Source organism: Mixophyes fleayi, chromosome 6 (genome assembly GCF_038048845.1).
Source record: "Mixophyes fleayi isolate aMixFle1 chromosome 6, aMixFle1.hap1, whole genome shotgun sequence".
Taxonomy (NCBI): Eukaryota; Metazoa; Chordata; class Amphibia; order Anura; family Limnodynastidae; genus Mixophyes; species Mixophyes fleayi.
Genome location: NC_134407.1, coordinates 51,377,723 through 51,394,342, shown reverse-complemented (window position 1 = coordinate 51,394,342; position 16,620 = coordinate 51,377,723).

Sequence of the window (16,620 nt, the reverse complement as noted above, 5' to 3'; positions counted from 1 at the left end):
TTTCTCCCATGCGAATTCATGTGGTTCTTTAGATGGAAGGCCAAAATTATTTATTTATTGGTATAATGTGGATATGAGGCCTCTCGTGGAGATTGGGTGTTTGCAGAGTGATTCTAGGGGAGAGCACTGATCTGTGAGGGCTGGTTTAGGTAGGGAGTTGTAAAAGTGTCTAATTTGTAGGTATTGATAAAATATTGAATTGGGAAAATTGTATCTTAAGTTCTGCAATTGTAGGGAAGATGTTCATGGGAGCAATGTCCCATGGAAATAGAAGATGGTGGCGAGTCCAGTAATGGAAGGCTTTATGATTTATCCCTGGGAGGAAATAGGAGGAGTTCCATAGTGGGATGAGCAGAGGATATTGGGAACGAAGTTCATAAGTTCGTGTCACTTGATCCCAAATGGCTAATGAGAATTTAGCTGTGGTGATATGGTTTAAGTGTTTAGTTCTGTGTTGGGGCTTGGTCCAAAGTAACGAGGAGGGTGAGTATAGGTTAAGTAAATCGGCTTCTATATGTGTCCAGACACGCCAATTTGGGGGAGAGTGCCAAAGGAAGCATTGCACTAAATGAGTGGCATGATAGTATTTTGTTAAATTGGGTAAACCTATATTTTGTTGCTTAAATGAAAGCCGAAGTCGGATTCTTGGTTTACGACCGGCCCATATGAATTTTGACAGGGATTGCTGTAAGCTTTTAAGTACATGAATGGGGAGGGTCTGCCATAAATAGAGGAGGCGGGGTAATATATTTATAGTGGCTATACGGCCGAACCAGGAGACCGTAAGTTTAGACCATTGCGTGAGGTCAGCTTTTATTGTGTTAATGAGCTTTGGGAAATTGGCAGCATAAAGTTGGGAGTAAGATTTAGTTGGGTATACGCCTAGATATTTGAGTTGTTTAGATTGCCACCTAAATTTGAAGTTAGTTTTGAGTGTCTGAGTTTCCGCGGGCGCAATATTTAAACTCAAAATCTCGGATTTGTCAGCATTAATCTTACAGTTGGATAGGATGCTGTATGTGTCCATTTCTTTTATAAGATTCGGGAGCGTAATATGAGGGTTAGTCAGTGATAAGATGACATCATCAGCGTACAGAGCTATTTTATGGTCTCTAGTGGAGGTTGGTATACCTGTAATATCAGGGTTGTTTCGTATGTGCGCTACAAGGGGTTCCATAATGAGGGCAAATATAAGGGGGGGAAAGAGGGCATCCCTGTCTGGTGCCATTGTGTATAGTAAAAGGAGTAGAGGTGAAGCCATTGGCTAATACTGTTGGGTTATGGTATAACGCTGAGATACCACGACACAAGTCTCCCTGAATTCCCATAGAAACTAAACTTTGTTGCATGAAAGGCCAAGCGACCCTATCAGAGGCCTTTTCGGCGTCTAAGGCGACCACCAGAGTTGGAAGAGCGTCCGTATTAGCTATATGAATTAAATCGATCAGCCTTCTAGTGTTGTCCGAAGGTTGTCTACCTGTGATGAAACCCACCTGATTTGGGTGAACTATTGAGGGTAGTACTGGGCTCAGTCTATTGGCAAGAACCTTAGCAAAGATTTTAAAATCAACATTTGAGAGAGATGGGGTGGTAACTTCCTGCTTCTGTGGGATCCCTCCCAGGTTTGAGAATGACTGACTACAATCCCTGCTCCAATGGTCGCCCCGTCGAATTTGCCCCCAGATAATATAAAGTTAAACAAACCAGATAGCATGGGTGCTAGGGGATTAATGAATTTCTTATAATAAAGTGATGTAAACCCATCTGGTTTGGTTGCTGATTGACGTTTCAGAAATTTAATAACATCAATGATTTCTTCTGTTGTGATCTCTGCGTTGAGGGAGGCAAGCTGCGCAGGGGTAATTTTAGGGAGATGGCACAATTGGAGGTATTTTTTTTATGCTGGATTTTAGAAGGAGGGGGTCTGTGATGTCCGGGATGATATTATATAAAATTCGTAATATTCTCAAAATCTATGTGCTATATGTTTTGGGTTATATCAGTGGTTCCCAAACTTTTGCAGCTCACGGCACCCTTAGAGTCTCCAAATTTTTTCAAGGCACCCCTCCAAAATAATTACTGAGCAGTCCTGTTTTAGAAGTAGTTGGGTCAAAAAACTGTAATAAGTATTTAGGTCACGACAGAAATATTTATTTAGTTGTATGCAAAAATGCCCCTCTGCATCCAGGCACTCTGCCCCCTCTGCATCCAGGCACACTGCCCCCTCTCACGCTGCCGCCCTCCTCTGTCCCTCTCTCACGCTGCCGCCCTCCTCTGTCCCTATCTCACGCTGCCCCGCGCCAGGCACCAGCTATAGAAGAAAAGAAAGCAAACAAACTTACCAATCCGCGCGGCGCTAGGACCCTGCAGCCTCCCCTCTCGCGCAGCTGTCACTGACATCGATATTCACTGACAGCTGCGGGAGAGAGAAGACTGCTGGGTCCTAGTGCCGCGCGGATTAGTAAGTTTCTGTTTGCTTTCTTTTTTTCTAGGGCTGGCCCGCGGCACCCCAGTGACAGCGCCGCGGCGCACACTTTGGGAACCGCCGGGTTATATAGTAATGAGCCTGTAGAAGATTTTATAGAAGAGATTCTATTCTTCGTTCGCCTAGCTTTTAATTTGCGCGCTAAAATAGAATCTGTCTTATCGCCCTTCTCATAATATTTTAGTTTCAGCCATAGCAGGGTTTTGGCCGCTTTTTTTTTTTTAAAGAATTTGATTCAATTGGCCTTTTAAGAGATAACAATTTTAAATAAATACGTCTTTTATGGTGCTGCTGATGGAGAAGTTCGGTGAATGTCTAATTCTAAGGATTTTATACGATCGATTTCCTCGTTTTTGTTTTTGTTTTGGTAACGTACTAATAGCTCCTCTTATTGTGGCCTTATGTGCATCCCACAGAATAGCTTGAGATATATCTGGAGAAGAATTAAGGGAAACATATTCTGTAATTGCTTGTGTTATTTCTAAGATATGATCTTTTTAAGCAGAAGGGTTTCATTGAGTCTCCATTTTGTGCGAGTGTCGTTTTGTTGAGGTATACGAAGTGTCAATTCTACCGCGTCGTCGTCAGACCAGGAAACAGGGAGTACTTGGACCTCATCTATTTTCTGTGTAGTCAGGTGGTCTACAAAAAAGTAGTCAATTCTCGTGTACAAGCCATGAGGAGGTGAATAGTGTGTATATAATCTAGAAGAGGGATATGTCAGACACCAAGCGTCCTACAGATTATTCAAATGTAGTTGTGTTTTCAGTCTTGTCTAATCTCTGGATTGTATGGAATGTATTTGCTTGGGTCGAGATCGGTCTAGTGAATTGTCAAGAACTGCAAAAAAAATCTCCCTCAACAATGGTAATCGTACTCGTAAATGAGGAGAGTTGCTGAAAGAAACCGGAATAGAAGGCTCCCTGCCGCACGTTCGGGGCATAGACTGAGGCTATCGTTGTAGTAGTTTGGTTGAGCACGCCTTTTAGAATGAGAAATCTACCATGTGGATCTGAGATAGTGGAGTCTATGGTTAGAGGTACTCTTTGATGTATTAGAATAGCGGTGCCACGGTGCTTCGCACTGGAGGAGGAGTAGAAAGCGTGTGGGTAGAGTTTGGATGCAAGCAAAGGATGGGGGTCTTTAAAATGGGTCTCTTGAAGAAGGACTATATCTGGGTTCTGTCTTTTAATAAATTGGTGAGCTATTGTCCTTTTTGTGGGGGAATTAGGCCCGTTGACATTCAACGTGAGAAGTCTAAACTTCACGGTGGTTTAAAAAGTGTAGATCGCTGAGAAAATAATTGGAGATGAGTGACTTGTGGTTCCAGATACCGCAGGACAAATGGGTTAAGGGGCGGACATAGAGGGGTGAAAGAAAAAGGGATTAAGGTTCTGAACTCATTTTGAGTTTTAGGAACTGGAGTGGAAAGAGGCGGAGAAAAGAAAAACTCAGTCTCTGTGTTTGGGGGGTGTATGAGGCAAATTTTGAGTAGCTGAAGATACATATACATTACAATTCTATTACATTTGGTCATAGAAGAGTAATTGTGTAAGAGGGTAGTGGTATCGGGGAAGAGGACTAAAGTGTGTTAAGCAGTGAGTGTGTGTCTCTTGTAGTAGACATACTGTTATAGTGTTGCCACTTTTAGAAACAAAGGTGAATGTTGAAAGAAAGGCAATAAACTGCAGAGGGAACATTCATTTCGTAAATAGTTGAGCATACAACAGAAGATTATCGTCAGGGGGGAGGAAGGCGAGAAGGAGTGTCAGGTTTCATGAATACTCCATGACCCACCTCAGTATCAGAATGTAGGGGTTTAATATCTAGACTCCCAAAAGAGTTCAGCAAAACCTAGAATAACAAAACTTCGGAAAATGCTCCTACCCGATCCCTCATCAAGCAAGTGAATAATAACATTAAGTAACAATAATTAAGTCAATAATGTTGTAAGTTATAATAAGCAAGCATGTCTAATTAAAAACAGGTAACATGAAATATAACAATGGCATTTGTATTGGTGTAAGCAGTAAAACGGAACTAATAAGGTTCAGGGGAACGGTCTCCAGAAAGGATCCAGTGATCAACATTAATAAACGTGATGAAAGAATGAGTGATTGAACAATGGATTTAGCAATCCAGGGAAGGGACCAATGATGAAATAGGTATTTAGAACCTGTGAGAGGCTATCGTGTAAATGGTGGAACAATATGTAAAGTCATAGTGAGACAAATAATATAAGTGGAACCTGATCCTGGTGGGAGTGCTGTAGATGAGATCTAGAGACCATTACCCGGAGTCTTCTACGCCCGTTGCCAGACTGGTGTCAGGGCAGGCGATCTCTGTGAGGTTGGTGAAGGTGTTGCCATCGATTCAACGTCTTGAAGAATACCGAAGCGCTTGAGCAGGTCGATGCCTTGGTCGGGTGTTTTTACTGAGTGAGTGCGACCATCCTTCGAGAATATCAGTTGGAAGGGGAAACCCCATTTGTATCTAATGGAATGGTTGCATAATGCTTTCGTGACATTCAAAGTCCCTTCTTTTCTTGAGAGTAGAGGGGGCCAGATCTTGGTACAGTTGAGGATTAGTCCCCACATAAGAGATCGATTGGACATTTCTTACGGACGTCATTATCTTTTCTTTGGTTTTGAAGTAATAGTCTGATAATTACATCCCGGGGAGGTTGATCTGAAGCAGGTTTAGCCCGGAGGGCCCTGTGGGCTCTATCCAGGTGAAGCATATCCGAAGACAGTTCGGGAAGCAGTTGTAAGAAAAGCCCATTGAGGTAATCGGGGAGGGCGTCTGTGATGACAGATTCAGGAACATTTTTAATGCGGATGTTGTTTCATCTATTGCTATTTTCTAGATCCTCAAGGTGTTCTTTGTAGGTGTTGAATTCAGCTCTGAGTTCGACGATTTCTTTGTCAGTTGTTTGTTGATGTCGCGCAACTGTATCCAGTTGTTGTTCAATCTGATCTGTGCGAGTGCCCAGTTCAGCAATTTCTGAATGAATCTCAGCAACTATAGAACGCATGTAAGATTGGTTTGTTTTTGTGACAATATTTATTACCTCTTTTGGAGTCGGGGGTAAATCTGTAACAGATGCGTCATCAGAGTCTGAATCCGGGTCTGTTTGGTGAGTATTTGTTTTAGGACGACCGTTGGCTTTCTCCAGCGCTTTCATAATGGTATTTTTTTGGGAGGATTAATCGCTTTGTTCTGTTTGTGAGACACGTTTAACGATGTAGACGAGCTTCTGATAGATCACCACCACAGGGGTCACCAGTGAATCTGCGGAGGTTATTAGATCAACTGAAGGTATAGGATGTAATTCAGAGTATTTGCAGTATTTATATCGGGATCACTGCTTGGTGGATAGCGAATATTTGATCGAATAAATATAGTGCCTCTTCCCACACCACAAATTTTACTAGTAGTGAGGCATTCTTTGAATAAAGGGTGAGATCACCATTAAATTAGTGAAGATTTTAACATGTCAAAGGGATTTTCAAAATAATACCAGAAACCATCACTAGATGGCTGGCTTTGTCAATTGTTGTCTGCAGAGGAAAGTTGTATAGGAACTCCGTGACGTTTTATCTGTTAATCCTGTATCTAACGAGCCACTTTAGTTGAACGAAGTGGTAATTGAGAGGTACTGACAAGATCACTGGTGTATGGAGCTTCCTGAGGTGAGGCAGACAAGGGCAAAGTGCTTAAACACACTGGATCCCGAAAGGAGAAGGTCACAGATGAATGGTGTAGGAGGTAAGAGGGAGAGTCGCTGAGATCAGCTGTGTGTGTTTAGAAGAAAGTTTCTTCTTACCAGCGCAGCGATACCCCGCCCTCCTCTGTGCCTCTGAAGGATTCCCAGCAGACACCGCAGGGCTCAGCTCCCCGGAAAAGATGGCGTCTAGGGACTTCCGGTCCCACTTCTCCAAATCACCTCAGCTCAGTGAAGGCAGCGGGGAATCTCAGGTAAGCGGACTAGAGCCTGGGTGATATAGGGGGTGATGCGCTCACTGCAGGGTCCTCTCATCGGGAGTACGCGATTAAAGCGTGGCGCCTCTGTGTCCCCGGACTATTGGGGAGGTCTGGAACGGGGAAGAAGTGGTTGCTGGTTGGCCCACACTTCGGTAGCTGGAAAGGCCGCTGGGGTCTTTTGAAGTTTCAGGTTGACTCCCGCAGCAAGTCCACTATGGTGATGGCGCCCGCTACAGCTAATGGGAGACCAGGTAAACTTCCACCTATCGAGCCTTCATTGTTTCTCTCTCTATACTTTTAATATACTGACTCCCCAAACCTATAAAGCAAAGCAGAGAGCATACTTGTGCTTTATATGAATATGTGAATACATAACTTGGAAATCTACAATGGAGAAATATCCATCAAAAAAAACTCCTAATTTAACATTTTTATAGAGTGAGTTCATTAGTCCAGAGTGTCAATTTATATGGCAGGATATCATTTATTTATTTTTAGTAGCTATAAACGCAAAATCATACATCTACATCCACTTTTCATTATAATTACAATATTACAAACACATTTTACATGTTCCGTTCTATATTCAACTTTTATTTACTTCTTTCTTAGTCTGCCTTATAACATAAATTCTTATGTTGGAGAATTTCTGTTAAAAATAGGTCCATTTACCAATTAGCAGAGAACAAAGGATTACGCTTCCACATGTGATTGTTGGAATAATTTTTTCAAAGATCATTGTTTATAACACATTAACTACTCCTTTTACTTGTAATGAATAACCAAACCATTATTACTTTAGCCAGTAGATGGCACTAGAGCAATGTCTCACACATACAGGAATAATATGGAAAATAAAGGATATGTAGAGGTTATAAGGCTTCATAAATGATAAAGAGCAACAAAACCTAGCTATTGTTCAGAGTCAGTCAGTACCAGACTCAAAATCAATAAATTATTGGATTCAGCTGGATAAAGATTAAAAACGTTCTATGAATTTTAGACATTCAGAGATATACATATCTTTTCAAATATTAGAGAGAGAATGAGTTTCAAATGTACTAATATATGTGTGTGGTTTTCATAATATAAAAATGAAAAGTTCTTAACAAACATACTACCTAAAAACACAAGGAACCGTAATAGGAACCAACATTGTGCCATTTCTTTTATGAACACAGGGTGGAAAATGTTATCTGCACAAATAATACATAAGACTCTGGAAACACTACATAGATGACATACTTATAACGGAAGGAACAGAATCTAATTTCAAAAAATTCATTGCACACCTAAACCAAAACAGACTAAACCTCAAATTCCCACTATACTACAAGCATCAACTTCCTAGACCTAACACTATTATAATTAACAATAATTTATATTGTGCCCACATATTATATAGTGCTTTTATAGAGACTAATCGTTCACAATAGTTCATGCACCTGTTGAGCTTAGAATCTGTATTCCTGGACACACACTAATGTTAATTTAATCAGAAGCCAATTAACCTACCAGTACCTCTTTAAAAACACAAACAAACATGGGGAGAACATATAAACACCAGACAGATAGGGAATTAGTCAAACCCAAGGCAGCAATGCTAACCACTGTTCTGGTCTACACATTGTAAACTCCAGTATTCATTCCAAAACATTCTTCAAACCTCTGGACAGCAACACGTTTGCCTCAAGAGTACCTGCCACAAAAACTCATGGCTCAACATGCTCTCAACCAATTCAGACATTTCAAGAGGAACTGCACAAAGAAATGACACTGATCTAAACCAATCCCAAGACATGATCGATAAACTAAAGGAAAAAGTTAGAGCCCTCCAATGCTAACAGATGCCAATATCCAACTTAAAGAGGATGAAAGGACAGTCATGGCCAAAAGTTTTGAGAATCACTCAAATATTATTTTTCACGAAGTTTGCTGCCTCAGTTTTTATGATGGCAATTTGCATATACTCCAGAATGTCATGAAGAGTGATCAGATAAATTGCAATTAATTTCAAAGTCCCTCTTTGCCATGACAATGAACTTTATCCCAAAAACATTTCCACTGCATTTTAGCCCTGCCACAAAAGGACCAGCTGACATCAGGTCAGTGGTTCTCTCGGTAACAGATGAGAGTGTTGACGAGGACAAGGCTGGAGATCACTTTGTCATGCTGATTGAGTTAATATAACAGACTGGAAGCTTTAAAAGGAGGGTGGTGCTTGAAATCATTGTTCTTCCTCTGTTAACCATGGTTATCTGCAAGGAAACACGTGCAGTCATCATTGCTTTGCACAAAAACGGCTTCACAGGCAAGGATATTGCTGCTAATAAGATAGCACCTAAATCAACTATTTATCGGATCATCGAGAACTTCAAGGAGAGAGGTTCAATAGTTGTGAAGGTTTCAGGGCACCCAAGAACGTCCATCAAGCGCCAGGACATCTAAAGTTGATTCAGCTGCGGGATCAGGGCACCTCCAGTCCAGAGCTTGCTCAGGAATGGCAGTAGGCAGGTGTGTGTGCATCTGCACGCACAGTGAGGCAAAGACTTTTGGAGGATGGCCTGGTGTCAAGAAGGCCAGCAAAGAAGCCACTTCTCTCCAGGAAAACATCAGGGACAGACTGATATTCTGCAAAAGGTACAGGAATTGGACTGCTGAGGACTGGGGTAAAGTCATTTTCTCTGATGAATCCCCTTTCAGATTGCTTGGGGCATCTGGAAAAACGCTTGTCTGGAGAAGGAAAAGTGAGCGCTACCATCAGTCCTGTGTTATGCCAACAGTAAAACATCCTTAGACCATTCATGTGTGGGGTTGCTTCTCAGCCAAGGGAGTGGGCTCACTCACAATTTTGCCTAAGAACACAACCATGAATAAAGAATGGTACCAAAACATCCTCCAAGAGCAACTTCTCTAAGAACAGTTTGGTGATGAACAATGCCTTTTCCAGCATGATGGAGCACCTTGCCATAAGGCAAAAGTGATAACTAAGTGACTCGGAGATTAAAGCATCAAAATTTTAAGTCCATGGCTAGGAAACTTCCCAGACCTTAATCTCATTGAGAATTTGTGGTCAATCCTCAAGGGGCGGGTGGACAAACAAAAACCCACAAATTCTGACAAACTCCAAGCATTGATGAGGCAAGAATGGGCAGCCATCAGTCAGTATGTGGCCCAGAAGTTGATTGACAGCATGCCAGGGCGAATTGCAGAGATGCTCAAAAAGAAGGGTCAACACTGCAAATATTGAATCTTTGCATAAATTTAATGTAAATTGTCAATAAAGGCCTGTGACACTTATGAAATGCTTGTAATTTTACTTCAGTATACCATAGCAACATCTGACAAAAAGGTCTAAAAACACTGAAACAGCAAACTATGTGAACACCAATACTTGTGTCATTCTCAAAACTTTTGGCCATGACTGTATAGCACAGTATAACACCGGGACAGCTTTAAATTACATTACTAAAGAACACATTGGAACATCTTAAAAAGTGATGAATCTGTAGGACGTCTGCTACCAGAGCAAGATGGAAGGCAGACACACAGCAGGGGATGGATAGGACATTGGGAGATGGAGGACAGCAAGGGAGAGGGGGGGGGGGCGGTAACAATACTAGTATGGCTAAGGAGGAGGCTGTAGTTGGACAGTGTTGCGCTCCTACCTGTTATTGCAACTTTCACAACCTGCTGCTGGTTTCAGCATACTGACACCTCTTTGCCCAACTGCCTTGGAAGTTGGGCTCAGAGACAGTAACATAACATTGAGCTTGACAAAAGGAGTACAGGAGGGTCTCACCTGGTCTACTCGTCTATAGAAGAATGACTGCATGTGAGCATCGGGCTGAAGGGGAGTCTCACCTGCCAGCTGGAATGTGTGAGTCCCTGTTATGAACTTACCTTGTCCCCGCTCCGCAGCGCTGTCAGCGTTGTCTGGCAGCTGTGTCTCTGCTGTTCGGCGCTTCTCCCGATGGCGCTCCCGCACTTCCGGGTTCTCCCTGCATCGTGTCATGTGACTCCTGGGCGGGGAATTCAAATATCTATATCTACTCTGCTCTGACACGCTGCTTGTGTCAGAGCAATGTGTTTCCTGTTCCTGGCTACAGTTCCTGTGTTCTTGACCCCTGTGAACCTGCTCCCTGTGTACTACCTGATACCTCCTGTGTACCGACCCGGCTGTGTTACCAACTATTCTCTGGATCTCCCTCTGGCACGTATACCTGATACCTCCTGTGTACCGACCCGGCTGTGTTACCAACTATTCTCTGGATCTCCCTCTGGCACCGTATACCTGATAACTTCTGTGTACCGACCCGGCTGTGTTACCAACTATTCTCTGGATCTCCCTCTGGCACCGTATACCTGATACCTTCTGTGCACCGACCCGGCTGTGTTACCAACTATTCTCTGGATCTCCCTCTGGCACCGTATACCTGATACCTCCTGTGTACCGACCCGGCTGTGTTACCAACTGTTCTCTGGATCTCCCTCTGGCACCGTATACCTGATATCACCTGTGTACCTACCCGGCTGTGTCTCTGGACCCATATCCTGCTACGCACCCATTGGCTCCGTGCGTCTACCGGTTACTGCTCCAGACCTACAACACCTGGAATTAACGGTTAGTGCCTGTACTTGTACCGCTTTGTCATATTGCCTGTCTGCCTGCCATCACTTAGAACTTTCTCCCTTACGTCAGTAGGCTAATCTGGGGGCCGCGACCTGCGGTTCTTTGGCAGCAAAGTCCACACTACCTTGCGGTGGTTCTTGGTGAAGACCGGAAGGCCGTTAGACTCCGCGCCCTAGGTAAGCCTGTGCAAATACTGACTAAGGCATCAAAATCGTAACAGTCCCAGGCTGAGGGAGAACTACACAAAGGAGACAGGAACTGACTGACCAGGGCACCATGTGTGCGCCATTCGGCCAGTCCTATCACCACTTTCCTTATCACTGTCCTTTCCTGTTAGGGTACGGTGATCAATGATCTGCTGTTTTGAACTGTACAGTTAAACAATATCATGTATAGTAAAGTCTAGCAATCTCATACTTTGCTCCTCACTGCTAGACTAGGGTGTTTAGGGCACTTGTACAATTAAACACCAAACAATGTACAAAACATTTTTCCCCACTGTAATTGAGAATGCTGAACCTACTGTAGGTCGTTAGCGGTTAAGTGTAGGAGACACAGGGGGTAAGTAAGGCAGAGAAAGAAGTTGGTGATTAGGCACAACGGAGAGCAGGTGGGGATTGAGAAAGACTGGTACATGGGAAGTTTGGACAGATGACTAAGGGAAAGGAGAAGGGACACATGATTTTACTAGATTTCTGATAAGAAAGGAAATCAAGTCCTAACAACCAATGCAGATCGTAAAATTATACTGATGGACAAAATTTAAATAATAGAAGAAAAGAGTGGACCTCATAAAAAAAGCTAAGAAAGTCAGCAGACCTTGTCAACCAGAAAATCCAAAAGATCAGGTAAACAGAGCTGAGAAATTGGATCCTGTCCCACCGATTCAGCAAACTGATGAAAAAAGCTGCCCACCAGCCTCCAAAGCAGACACACTGTCCCTTTAGCAGTAACATATTAACATTTACTTTCCACTGTGTACTTGGAGAGGGAGGCTATGGGAAAGTGATGCTGACAACAGATGCCATATAGGGAAAGAGTGGCAATTAATATCCTAAGTAAAAGAAGATGAATGGAAAATGAAGACGATTTGGTAGAGTATTGGGTCCTTGAGCTATACCCCATGATGAAGCTCTCAAGAACCCAATTGACACCTAGGATCACAGGCTCTTTGACATCCAGTGTGTGTGCCCTACATGGGCAGTGAGCTGTCACAATGTGCCAATGCAGCCAGATACTGTACCACCAAGCCGAGCCCTACAGTGATGTATAATTGGGTATTGTGCAGTTATGTATAGTTAGGTGTCGTACAGTGATAAAATATCTGAAGAAAATGCCTAATTTAATATAACAGAGAACCAGTCTGTCAGTATATCACCAAGCTCTTGTTTACAATATGAAGACTTATATCTCCATGTGCCTCCATTCTGATCCAGTGTCTATGGATTATTCTTATTGCCTGACCAGCTTCATTATTGGTATGGATGCCAACAACAGGTGTCATCAGTCAGCATTTTCTGTCACTTCACAACAGTCCATCAGTCAGCACTGTCTGCCTCCCTCATCATGCTTAATGTCATCAGTGAGCACTGTCTGTCTCCCTGACCATGCTTAATGTCATCAGTGAGCACTGTCTGCCTCCCTCATCATGCTTAATGTCATCAGTCAGTCAACACTGTCTGTCTCCCTCATCATGCCTAATGTCATCAGTCAGCACTGTCTGTCTCCCTGATCATGCTTAATGTCATCAGTGAGCACTGTCTGCCTCCCTCATCATGCTTAATGTCATCAGTGAGCACTGCCTGTCTCCCTCATCATGCTTAATGTCATCAGTGAGCACTGTCTGCCTCCCTGATCATGCCTAATGTCATCAGTAAGCACTGTCTGCCTCCCTCATCATGCTTAATGTCATCAGTGAGCACTGTCTGCCTCCCTCATAATGCTTAATGTCATCAGTGAGCACTGCCTGCTTCCTTGACCGTTGTATGTTATCAGTACTGTCAGCCTATCCAGCAATGCAGAATTCCATCAATGTGTAATGCGTGCAGTGTCCCACTAGTCTGTACTCTATTCTTCGCTGAAGACCATGTAATAGCACAGTCCTCTTCTCACAGTACTCTATCAGTAATGCTGGATTCCACCTTTCAGCGCTTTCCTCTACAGTCTTCATGGTAAAACCACCTGCCAGTGTCTTCCTCTACCGTGTGATTCCAGTTATGAAGTATTTACAGTGCTTACTTAATAAAATATATCTATAAAGATGTCTTGTTTAACTAAATGTGGATTCACTTGCTGAATTTATCTATATATTATCCCCAAAACAGAATCAATGTGGAATGAATAAGGACAAGGAATAGTAGGGATAAAAGAGGCTTTACCCATAAATGGTCGACAGAGATGTGTTTACAAAGGGTGTACATTACAGTATCCATTGCATATACATATAGATCTCGTAATCTCTAGAGGTTTGTACCATGTAAACAACCAGAAATAATGGGAAAATATATTTATAATTTTTAATAAACTTTTTTAATTGAAGCAAACACTTTAAATACAAACAACAGTTATTAATCAATAATAAACAGATCGATACAAGGTTGCAAATAACTAAAAATAAGGACAATCCTTATATATATTTGAACATACAGAAAATGAAATAGTCAATATTTATTCCATATAAATGTAAATCAATGAAAAGTGATGTTAAATTAGTTTGACTAAGTCCCATGAGCTGCCCAGTCCATACAATTGGGTCCTATAAATGAATAGAGTTGGCATGCTTTTTCTGGCAACCACTAAAATAAATTTAAAAAAGTTTTTTGCTGCCTTTGTCATCTTAAGTGATGCAGGAGCTATACCCAGTATTGCCCACTCTAGTGTCAGAGGGATGTAATTTAATAAAAAAAAGTGGAGGCCTATTGTTGCAGCTGCCTCCAAAAGCGTTTAACAAATGGGCATATGCTCTGGTAAAAGGTACCTGTACATGCTGGAAATAAGGATGGTAAGCATGACAGTGTTTTTAGAATTGTCTCTGTAGAAACATGAGGGAAGATTTCTATCCAATGGGATCATCCAGATCTTATGTTCGCAAAATCAATAGTTTCTAATGAACTGAGATAGCATTTCTACCATAGAGGGGTGTATCTAATATCTTAGTCGTTGGCCCAGTCAGCGGAAGATAAACATTCTAGAACAGTGTTTGCGTAATGCCTAGCCTAACAAATTGCAAGCGAGTGTATGTGGAAGGAAGAGATTCCTTCAAGGGAGCAATGATTTAATACAAGTTATACCCCTCGATTGCCAATGATTGAATAGGTAAGAGGCCTGTCCATCCTGAACATCTGGGTTATTCAGAAATGGTAGGTATAAGGAATGGTGACTGCTGAATTGATGACGAATAAAGTGCCAGGACTTCCAAACTAACATTAAAAGAAGGTTATCTACAATCTCCTAAGGGATTTCCTGTTTATGAAGATGGAGGAAGGCGGTCAGGAACTATTGTTCCAGTTCATAATTAATATAATTATTTCTAGTACGTAACCAATCTCTAATATACATATATATTTACGCATATTGTAAATTCCTCACATAAATATATAGTTTTAAGTTGAGGAAATTAATTCCCCCGTCAGATTTTTAAAGCATCCAATTCTAGGCCTTTTTGATTGCCAAATGCAGTTTTCAAAATTCTTTGTGGAGAAGCTATTCATCCTTTACTGAGAGTAACATTGATAACATTTGTAGTGATTGCAGTGGATACATCATATTTACATTTGCTGGGCCTAAGTATGATAGTAAAATGTGTTTCCACCCATTCATTTCATAAATTGCTGCCTTGGCCACCTTCCTCATGTTAAGCGTATAGAGATCATGTGTTTTTTCCGCCAATTGAATGTCTAGGTAAGTAAAGGATCCACCAGATCAAGTCAGAGTATAGTTTCTACTCCATGATGGTTTGGTTTCGGGAACTAAAGACATCGCTGCCTATTTTGATTGGTTAATAGTGAATCCGGAGACTATGGCATAGTCTTCTATTTTTTTTAATTAAAAGCGGTAGTGTTAGATGCGGGTCAGATAATAATAATAATAATAATAATAATAATAATAATAATAAGTCATCCGCAAAAGAAACTACTGTAATGTTTTGATTTCCGGTATGTATCCCTTTCAAATTCAGGTGAGATGACAGAATTTGAGGAAGGGGGTTGTAAAAGAACCCGTATTTATACCATAATTGTGCACACTATCTTCTTATTCTGCTTCTGCATATGCTCGTTACATCACAATACGCATTTACAGTTTCCCTCTAATGACACGCCTACTTCAGTCCTTTAAACCTAATTTACTGTATCACACAGAACAGATTTCTATATATATCTCTGTGTGAAGACATTATAAATTCATAGTCACAACATCATCATCATCATCATTTATTTATATAGCGACAACATATTCCGTAGCGCTTTACAATTGGGGACAAACATAATAAACTAATAAACAATCTGGGTAAAACAGACAAAGAGGAGAGAAGGCCCTGCTCGCAAGATTACAATCTATGGGACAATGGGAGTTTGACACATGAGGCTACGACTAAGTCTACATTTTGCATTTCGGCCCAGCCAGGCTGGAAAGGTAAAAGTGACTCATAGGCTAGATGATCCTGTCACACAACAATGTTGGTCATTGTGTAACGGGTGGTAATAGGGTAAGGTAGTGAGGTTAAGAGGGTGGTTGAGGAATATTATAAGCTTGTCTAAAGAGGTAGGTTTTCAGAGAACACTTGAAAGTTTGTAGACCAGAGGAGAGTCTTAATGTGTGAGGGAGAGAATTCCATAGAGTGGGTGCAGCCCGAAAAAAGTCCTGTAACCGGGAATGGGAGGATGTAATGAGGGTGGATGAGAGACGCAGATCTTGTGCAGAACGGAGTTGCTGAGTTGGGAGATATTTTGAGACGAGAGAAGGTGTATGTTGGTGCAGCTCTGTTGATGGCCTTGTAGGTTAGTAAAAGTATTTTATATTGGATTCGGTAGAAAACAGGTAGCCAGTGTAGAGACATACAGAGTGATTCAACAGAGGAATGATGATTTGCAAGGAAAATCAGCGTACAAAATAGATTGTAGGGGTTTGAGTCTGTTTTGGGGAAGACCAGTAAGGAGGCGATTGCAATAGTCAATGCGGGAGATGATAAGTGCATGAATTAAGGTTTTTGGTGTCTTGCGTGAGATATGTGCGAATTCTGGAAATGTTCTTTAGATATATATAACATAATTTAGATATAGAGTCAATGTGGGGAACAAAGGATAGGTGTGAGTCAAGGATTACACCTAGGCAGCGAGCTTGTGAGGTGGGATTTATGGTCATGTTATCAACAGAGATAGAAATGTCAGGTATGCTCTTGTTGGTGGGTGGGAATATTATTAACTCTGTTTTAGAAAGATTAAGTTTGAGTTGGCGAGAGGACATCCAAGATGATATGGCAGAAAGACAGTTACACGCAGGCCCGGCGCTCCCATTAGGC